Source organism: Bactrocera neohumeralis, chromosome 5 (assembly GCF_024586455.1).
Source record: "Bactrocera neohumeralis isolate Rockhampton chromosome 5, APGP_CSIRO_Bneo_wtdbg2-racon-allhic-juicebox.fasta_v2, whole genome shotgun sequence".
In the NCBI taxonomy this organism is placed as follows: Eukaryota; Metazoa; Arthropoda; class Insecta; order Diptera; family Tephritidae; genus Bactrocera; species Bactrocera neohumeralis.
In genome coordinates, this window is record NC_065922.1 from 71,515,332 (window position 1) to 71,525,075 (window position 9,744).

The window sequence follows — 9,744 nt, forward strand, 5'->3', positions numbered from 1 at the left end:
TATGTTTTATTAACCAATTGTAACTTTTAATATTGTTTAAGAAAGATCCCTACAAAAAAATTTCTTCTTTTTTTTTTTAAAATTCTTTTACAAAAAATTTAAAAACTAAATTAAAATTTTGTAATTAAAATTTCGTTATTTATGAAAATATTATTTACAGAATTTTGAAATATAATTTTAGATACAGAATTTTATAATACAGAATTTTTAAATACAGAATTTCGCAACAGGATTTTGTAAACAGAATAAATATTTTACAGCATTTCGTAAAATAACATACAAAAGTTTACAAATCTACTTCAGAAGAAAAATTTTTTCCCTTTAAATAAGAAATTGTATTTTAAATCGCAATTATGTGAAGAAATTAAGTTTTAAGAATAAAATTATTTATTTAAAAAATATATAAAAATAATTAACACAAAAATTAAAAAAATAATAATTTTCGTAGAAAAAAAAATTAAAAAATGTTAAAAGTTATTTTCGCAAAAATTAATAAAAAATTTTTAAAGATTATTTTCAGTTTAATTTAGAATTTGCGCAAAATTAACAAAACAAAAAAAAAAATATATATAAAAAATTTTTAAAATAAACAAATTTATTTAAAAATTATATAAAAATAATTAACATAAAAATTAAAAAAAAATAAATTTTCGTAAAAAAAAAATTAAAAAATATTAAACGTTATTTTAACACGTTATTGTAACAAATTAATTAAAATTTTTTTAAGATTATATTCAGTTTAATTTAGAATTTGCGTAAAATTAACAAAAAAAAATTAAAAAAAAATATATAAAAAAATGTTAATATAAACAAATTTATTTAAAAATTATATAAAAATAATTAACATAGAAATTAAAAAAAATAAATTTTCGTAAAAAATAAAATATTTAAAAATTATTTTAAATTTAATTTAGAATTAGCGCAAAATAAACAAAAAATAAAAATAAAATTTTATATAAACAAATTTAATTAAAAATTTTATAAAAATTATTAACACACAAATTAATCAAAAAAGAGTTTTCACAAAAGAGATTTGTAAAAAAATGTATTACCGATTTTTAAATAAATTAAATTTAATTTAAAATTAGCACAAAATTAACAAAAATAAAAAGTTTGCAAAACAAAAAATTCTTAAGAATATAAAAAGGTTTAAAAAATATTTTTATTATATATATTTTTTTTTAATTTTATTTTAAAAAATTATATTTTTTTAAATAAAAAAAATTATTTTTGTGTGTATTTCTTTAAATATTTTATTGCTGTATTAATTTTAAAATTTTAATTAAAAAAAATTATATTAAAATGAAAACAACTGTGAAGAAAATCGAAAAAAGACAGTTTGAAAAATATTAAAAATTTTATTTTAGAAATTTTCATTTTTAATTTTTTAAATTTATTTTGAATTTTTCGTTATTTGTTTTTTGTTTTTTAGTTTTTAAAATTTTCCATTTTTTGCAAAATATTAGACAAAATTTTTTTTATATTTTTTAGGTATTTTTTTTAATATTGTTTAAATTCTATTTTTCTTAAATTTTTTTATCGTTTTTGTTTTTATTTAAAAATTATTTTCATAAAATATCTTCAGACTTACATACATATATTCTTAATAAATGCGACAAATGGGTAGCGTAGATGTGCAAAAAATCGCGCGAACTTCACTAGAAGACAAGTGGCAAGTGCTGAACGCGCGAGTTTTAAATTAAAATCAACACAAACAAATGCATTTGCAATCAATTCAATTGAAACGAATTAAAATAAAATGTAAAAACGCGCGCAAGTGGCAAATGAATGAGCAAATAAAATCTGGCAACACTTGACAATCAGTCGCTTGCAAATCACAGGCGCTGAAATGAATGCGCGCCAAGTGGGTGAAATGTCAAATGGACGACAGCGCGCGGACGCGGCGCGGCTGGCCGAGCAATTTACGGCAGGAAGGAGTTAATAAAATCAAAAGGAAGCAAAGCGAGCGCCCGAACAAAGGCACACTTGCCAAAAAAACGCCGACAAAAAAACCATACAAACAACAAAAACAAAGCGGCCGCGGCAGGGCGTGAAGAGTGTTGCACGAGTGGCCGACTGGCTGGCCAGCCAATAAAGCCGTGCCACGAGTGGACTAGCGGACGTGTGGACGTGTGAGACACAAATGGCATAAAGGGACTATTGTCAATTGAGCGTAAATGATGGCGGCGTCCAAAATGGCGTGATGACGACTGTGCCGGCGAATTAATATACATACAGCGAACGACAGCAACAACAACAGCTGTACACGCGAATGTGGTTTTTTGCTACTTTTTGCCTTTGTGCGCCACAAAAGCCATGGCGAACACACATACATACACATATGTACATATGTGGAAGTGAGAAATCACACACGACAAAAAACTGCGCATGCTAAATTAACTAATAAAAACACGCCGGCGGCAAATAAAAATATTACAACAACAAAAGCTGTGTTGCGATAGCAAAGCAGCAAAAGCAAAAAACGCAAACAACAAGGCGTGCAATTTAATTAATTGCGCGCAATATGCAACACATAGTGCAAATAAATGGACACAAGTGGAAGGAAAGAGCGCGAGGCGGCGCGGGAAAGTGCGGAAAATGGCGATAAAGTAATTAGAAAAAACGTGAATTGAAGTGAAATAAGTAAGGAAGGAAATTTTTTGAATATTGAATGCAAATTTGCTATAAAAAATTTAATTTAATTATTTTGATGAGGAAAAAATTTTCAAAAAATATGTAATAAAATTATTGAGAATAAAATTACACCAGAAAATATTTAAATTATCAAATATATTTATAAAAATTTTAAATTAAAAAAATATAAACGGATTTTTAATGGAAAAAAAATTAAGAAAAACTTTATGATAATTAATAAAATTTTAAAAATTAAAAAAAAAATTAATAAATAAAAAAAAATTTTAAAATTAAAAAAAAAATTTAAAATTAAAAAAAAAATTTTAAAAATTAAAAAAATATAAAAAATAAAAAAATTTTAAAAAATTAAGTTTAAAAATTAAAAAAATTTAGAAAAAAATTTAGAAATCAAAGAAAAATTTACTTTATTAAAATCATAAAAGTGCAACAAAAATATATACCAAAAAATCAAATTCACGAATAAAAATTGAGAAAGTATCAACCATTTCTTTAAAAAAGTTTAACAAATTATTTTGAAAAAAAAAACATTCATTAAAATTTTTTCAAATTACTAAGTAAAAAATGTCTACTCTTAAAAAAACGACACTGAGCACTTGAAATAATATATTTCTGCAAAAATTTTAATTTATACAAATACAAAAAAAAATTGTGAAAGAAATATTTAATAATTGTGAGGATTAAAAATTAAAAAAAAAATAAAGAAAACTAATAAATTGCTATTTAAGATTAAAAGTGCTCAAAAACAAATTATAACTCAATAAAGTCTATTTACGAAGTAAAATGGAAAAAACATGAAAAATCGCTTAAAAAAAATTAATTTAATTAATTAAGAAAAAATTTTCATAAAAAATAATCGTAAAGAAAATTGTTCAGAGAAGAGTTAATGTACCCAGTAATATATGTGTCTCCATCAAAATATTAATAAAAAATATAAACAGAATTTTAAAGAAAAAAAAATGTCAAAAAAAAAATTATAAAAATTTAAAAAAATGAAATTTACTATCCCAAAATAAAAGAAGTGCTCAAAAGTATAAATCAATAAAATGTATTTGCGAAAAACATGTGAAAAAGAGAAAGATTTCAAAAAAATTAAAAAGCTTTAAAAATTAAAAATTAAAAAAAAATTTAAATAATAATAAAAATTTAAAAGAATGCATATAAAAATTAAAAATTATAAAATTTAAAATATAAAAGATGTATATATAAATGTATACAATTTAAAAAAAAATTTAAATATAAAAAATTAAATTATAAAATAAAAAAAAATTAAATAAATTAAATGTATATAAAATTAAAAATAAATTATAGATATTAAAAAAAAACAAATTTTAAATAAAAAAATAAAATTATAAATAAAACTTAAAAAAATTAAAAGAATGTATATAATTAAAAACAAAAATTATAGATGTTAAAAAAAATTAAATAAAAATATAATTAATAAACCAATAAAATTTATAAATTTATAATATATATAAAAAATTTACTAGAAATACAATGTCTAACAATTAAAAACAAAATAACATTAAAATTGCTTTGTAATGTATTCCAAACGAATGTACTCAGGAACATATTAGAAAAAAAAATGTTTTTGAATAAAAAAAATGTTAAAAATATATGCTAGAGTTTGTATGTGTATGCTTCAAAGCGACATGCGCCAATGAAGCATTAAAAGCACAATACAAAAAAAAAATATTTTCAAATATATAAGAAACCTAAAAAAAAATATATAAAAAAGTTTGCAAGCAAACATTTGCGCCATAAAAATTGCACAAATAAATGCGGAAATACATAAATAAATATGCATATGAATAGCAGCTGATAAAAAATGCATTGCCAGTCGATTTTCAGGTAAATTAATGGCGCAAATGCGCACAATTTGGTCGGCAGCGAGGCGTACGCAATGAGTGGCATAATTAAATAGTTGGCAAAAAATTGAGAAAACATAAAAAGCTTAACTGTTTTATTTTAAATATTTTTTAGAGTGTGAGTGAACACTTAAACACTTAAACATTTATATACATACATACTTTAATATTTTGCTTGAAAACAGCAGATTTTTTTGCATACTTTGCTTTAAAAGTGCATGAAATAGTGCAAAACTGAAAGTAATGTGCATGCCAAATGTTATATACAGTTAAATTGCAGCTATTGAGCAAATATTAAAGTGGGAACAGTTTTTTAGAAAGAAATTTCGCTTGAATTTAAAAGTTTTGGCATTATAAAGCAACTAAATGTTTCGAGAGAGTATATTTCACAAGTGAGAACGGTTTTTTAAAAAGTGGGAACAGTTTATTTTGTGCAATTTTTGCGCAATTTTAAAATTTTTAAGGTTTCTGTAAAATTTAAACTTTTTCTTTTGAAGTAATTAATAAAAATTTATTAATAATGAAATTTGAAGCACAAGTATTGAGTATCAAGCGAGTTTTTATATTAATTTATGTTTCAATATATGAAATATACACATTCAAGCGCGTATATATACGTAAATCAAAAATCAGTATACACATAGCACAAATTTTATTTAGCAGCGCTTGTACGGTCTCCTTATGTACATGCACACACTCATACATCCATATGTATACACACTGATGTACCCACATACCGATATGACACCAGTATCTGTTAAAGTATATATGTACATGTATGTATTTACCTCCATATATAACATCAAAAGTCATGTATACACAATTTTGTCGCATAAAAAACACAACTCCATTAAAAAATGTTGACGCCAACAACAAAAAAGTCAAACTAACGCCACTCAACCCACTTTGCTAGGTAATGTAGGCGAAAAAATTGATAGCAAGAGCATGTACAAAATTTCATTGGAAAAGATTTACAGCGAAAAAAGTTAATCAAAAGCATTTGTTGGTGGTTGGGTGGCAGCTGTGTGGATGCTGTGCGCATTTCTGCGCATGACAACCACTTCAGCTACCACCCACGCGGACAGATAAGTGTGTGTGTAGTTTGTATAGAAGTGCTTAAAGTAGCTATAAGTAGGTATATAGCGGGGTATATATGTATATGTGGGTGAATATATGCCTAATATGTGTGTATATGGTTATAAATTGTAAGTATATGGGTATGTTATGTTTGTATATAAGCATAATATGTATATATATAAACGTAATATGTATGTATATAAGCATAATATATATGTATATAAGCTTAATATGTAAGTATATAGCCATATTATGCATATATATACTATACTACTGCTAGTGCTGCCACCTTTTTCGAATATGTACACATTTTATGCGGCACAGCAAGTATGTTGCAGCTATAAAAAACGCAGATAAGTATATAAAAGTGTCATATAGCTATGTATATAAGTATTTATAACTGTATATTGTACAAGCATACACATTTACTAACTTTTTTTTTAACTGCGTATGAGTCTGTTGGCTCTACTTATTTGCATTGCAAGCTCACTCTCGTTTTCAGCGCGTTTTATCTGCTTATATACAGCCATATACAAACATATGTACAACAATATTTATTTACACGTAAAAATTTTGTATACCCTGCACAGAGTATATTAAATTCAACACGAAATTTGGAAAAACATCTAAGACTTCAGAACGTTTATAAATAAATAATCAGGTCAACGAGCTGAGTCGATACACAAACTAGTTCTTCAGTTTTATAGACATCGATCTGAAATTTTGCACATGTTCTTTTCTCCCAAAAAAGCTGCTTATTTGTCGGAACTGCTGATATGGGACCACTTTAGCATATAGCTGTCATACAAACTGAACGATCAAAATCAAGTCTTTGTATGAAAAGCATTTTTAATTGACCAGATATCTTAATGAAATTCGGCAAGAATTATTGCTCAAAATAACGTAACATTTTCAGAAAAAATTGTTCAGATCGGGCCACTATAACATATAGCTGCCATGCAAACTGAACGATCAAAAACAAGCGTTTCTATGAACAACTTATTTATTTGATAAGACACCTTTACGAAATTTAGCAAGAATTATTGCTCAAAATAACGTAACATTCTCCGAAGAAATTGTTCAGATCGGAGCACTATAACATATAGCTGCCATATAAACTGAACGATCAAAATCAAGTCTTTGTATGAAAAGCATTTTTAATTGACCAGATATCTTAATGAAATTCGGCAAGAATTATTGCTCAAAATAACAACATTCTCCGAAAAAATTGTTCAGATCACATCCACTATAACATATAGCTGCCATACAAACTGAACGATTCAAAATCAAGCGCTTAGTATGAACAACATTTTTATTTAATAAGACACATGAAATTTGGCACGAAGTATTGCTGAAATAAGGTAACAAGCTCCGAAAAAAAGTTCAGATCGGACTTACTATAGCACTGAATAGTTTGAACAACTTTTTATTTGATAGAACACACGACCGTTCAAACCGACCTTTCAAAATCGAAAAACTTCTTTTATACCCTTTTATATTATAAGAAATGCAGCTATGAGGGGTATTATAGCTATGGTGTAGTCAATGTTGAAATTTTTTGTTGTTGTGTAATATTTTTTTCGTATTTTTTCTATCTTTCACTATATTTGTTTGTGATGTCTGCCATGGCGCTGGCAAAATTTAATTTACTCGCACATTTGCTGGTGTTGCACGTATGAGCACGTAAAAAATTTGTACACTTCATTGCCAGCGCTGTAAGCACACACGCACACACACACATAAGCACAATTTCGGTGGAAAAAATTAAATTAAATTATTTAACACACATATGCACAAATATTTGTTGCTATCAAGCAAACAAGCAGATAAGCGCAAACGAGTGTGTGCATATATAAATATGACATGCACACATACACGCACACATACCAGCTTATATGCGCTTGTTTGCGTATTTTTCAGCTTATTGACTGCTTGCATGCTTGGCTTATATGTTTGTATGTTTGCTTGTCGCTTTTAATTCGCGCGCAGTGTAACCAATTTTCATTATTTTTGTTGTTATTGTTGCTTATTTCGGTGTCTAACGCATATCTATGCACATCACAGCGCATTCATTAGGCAACATCATATGAACACTTACACTTAGTTAATGTATTTGTTGGCGCTTAAACGTGCTATTTTAGGCTGTTTGGTTGGTTGGCTGACTGACTGACTGCTTGGTTGGTTGCCTGTTTGGCATAGCTGTCGTGTCGCGTATTTTTGGCGAACGCCATTGAAGCGCAAACATGGAGAAATACACAGTGAATAAAAGTTTTGATTGATTGTTATTGCTATGAAACACTTTATGCACATGTGAGTTGCAAATTTTTATTTCTCTAAACTCAGTGCACGCCATCAAGCATGGTAAAAACTCGAGAGAATATGTAAAATTAACACTATACGTTATTGGAATTACTGATTTGTACATTTAAACAAATTTGCAAGTGCATTTTTGCACTTCAAGCCTATTCAATCATATCAATCATAATCGAAGATACACCAAAGAGTGCCAAAATTTCAAGAATTGCTGTAAGAAATAAATAACTATACTTTTTGGCATAGTTTCGCTTGTCAAGCATATTCAAACAAGCGTCAAAATCGGTTAACCGCTACCATAAGTTCATTTTATGTACATACTTTACTTAAATTCTAGTGTTTTTAAATTTCAAGTGCTCTAAATAATAAACAATCATGTTCAAGCATGACAAAAATTTATATTTATGCTGCGTTATGATTTTACTGTACTTATTTAAAGTTTTTAGTTTAATTTAGCGGCATATTTCTAGCCAGAGCACATAACAAGCTTATTCAAGCATGTGTAAAATTCATAATTTTTTAATCATATTTGCAAGATACCACACCTAACTAACAAAATAAAAAATTTTAAAAAACTTACAGCAGTATCAAGCCTGATCAAGCATATCGCACACATTCAAGCAAACAATTTTCTGCAATTTTCACTCCTTTTAGCTTAAATTTGCCTTTCCTACAACTAAAGCGTTTCATACAGCTGTATCAAGCTTGTTCAAGCATGTGGCTCATATTCAAGCAAACAATTTTGCTGCAATTTTGACTGCTTTTAGCTTAAATTTGCCTTTCTTACAACAACAACGCCTGCAAACGCTTCCTAAAGCATTCAAGCATGTATCAAGCACCACCTACACTCCCCCATTCGCACACATTTTATTCACAATTAGCCACTATATTAATTTCATTAAACATTTTCCCCAATATTTTATGCCAGCGCGCTTATTAATACCCTTCAAGCATGCTTGAATTGTTTGAAATTATGCCTAGCTTTAAAATACGCTTACTTTTCGCTCAGCGTACTGGCTGCGCTAATTTAATTTTGTCTCATTTCGCTTTGTGACTGCTCCCACTCTTTTATCTGCGCTTCACTCCGCCTCCAGCACACAATTACTCACACACAAGCCTCACTCAGCGCTCATAGACAGCCTGTCATTTGCAGTTATTCATTTGCGCTGAAAGTTTTACGTGTGTTGATTTGTTTATTTTTTGTTTTTTTCTATTTTGTTTTGCGCTGACAAACGTTTTTTCAATTTTTTTCTCACATTCCCTTTCATATATTTTCGGCCGTTTGCTTTCGGTTTTAACTTTTTGTTGCTTCTAATCAGATTTTCAGTTGGCTGCAAATGTTTTCTTGCTTGCCATAAACTTTTTCAATGTTTTTGCTTTACTTTGCCTTTTTGTTGTTGTTGTCGTTTTGCCAAAGCCAATAAAATTACGGGCGGCGCTTTAAGTTGTGCGCGCCATTAGTGATTGTTTGCTTTTTGTATTTTTTCATACACATTTGTTGTTGTCTTCCTATTCATTTTCGCGCTTTTTGCCTGACGGTTTAATGTAATTTGCATTTTATTTGAATTCATTTCGTAGTTCGCATATTTTGTTGTTGCTTTCCCATGATAATTTTTTAATTTCTGACTACCATTCACCAATTGATTTTCCAATTCGATTCACTGCTAGAGAGTTAATTTTTTGATGTATTCTGTCTGTGAAATGCTTTTCACAAAAAATATGCTTGAGGGCATGAATATGCGGGAGCGTTGTTGAAATAATAGAGCCTGCTGAAGTTAGTTATTTTTTGAATTATTATTTTTTAATAATACTTCGTGTGCCCATCATAATTATG

At 27.4% G+C, this 9,744-nt stretch overlaps 1 protein-coding gene across 7 annotated transcripts in view; it reads right to left on the reverse strand.

The window, feature by feature from the left end:
* The window catches only part of LOC126760554 (optomotor-blind protein), a 279,713-nt gene that overhangs the window by 152,212 nt on the left and 117,757 nt on the right, over positions 1–9,744 (reverse strand). The window lies entirely within an intron of this gene.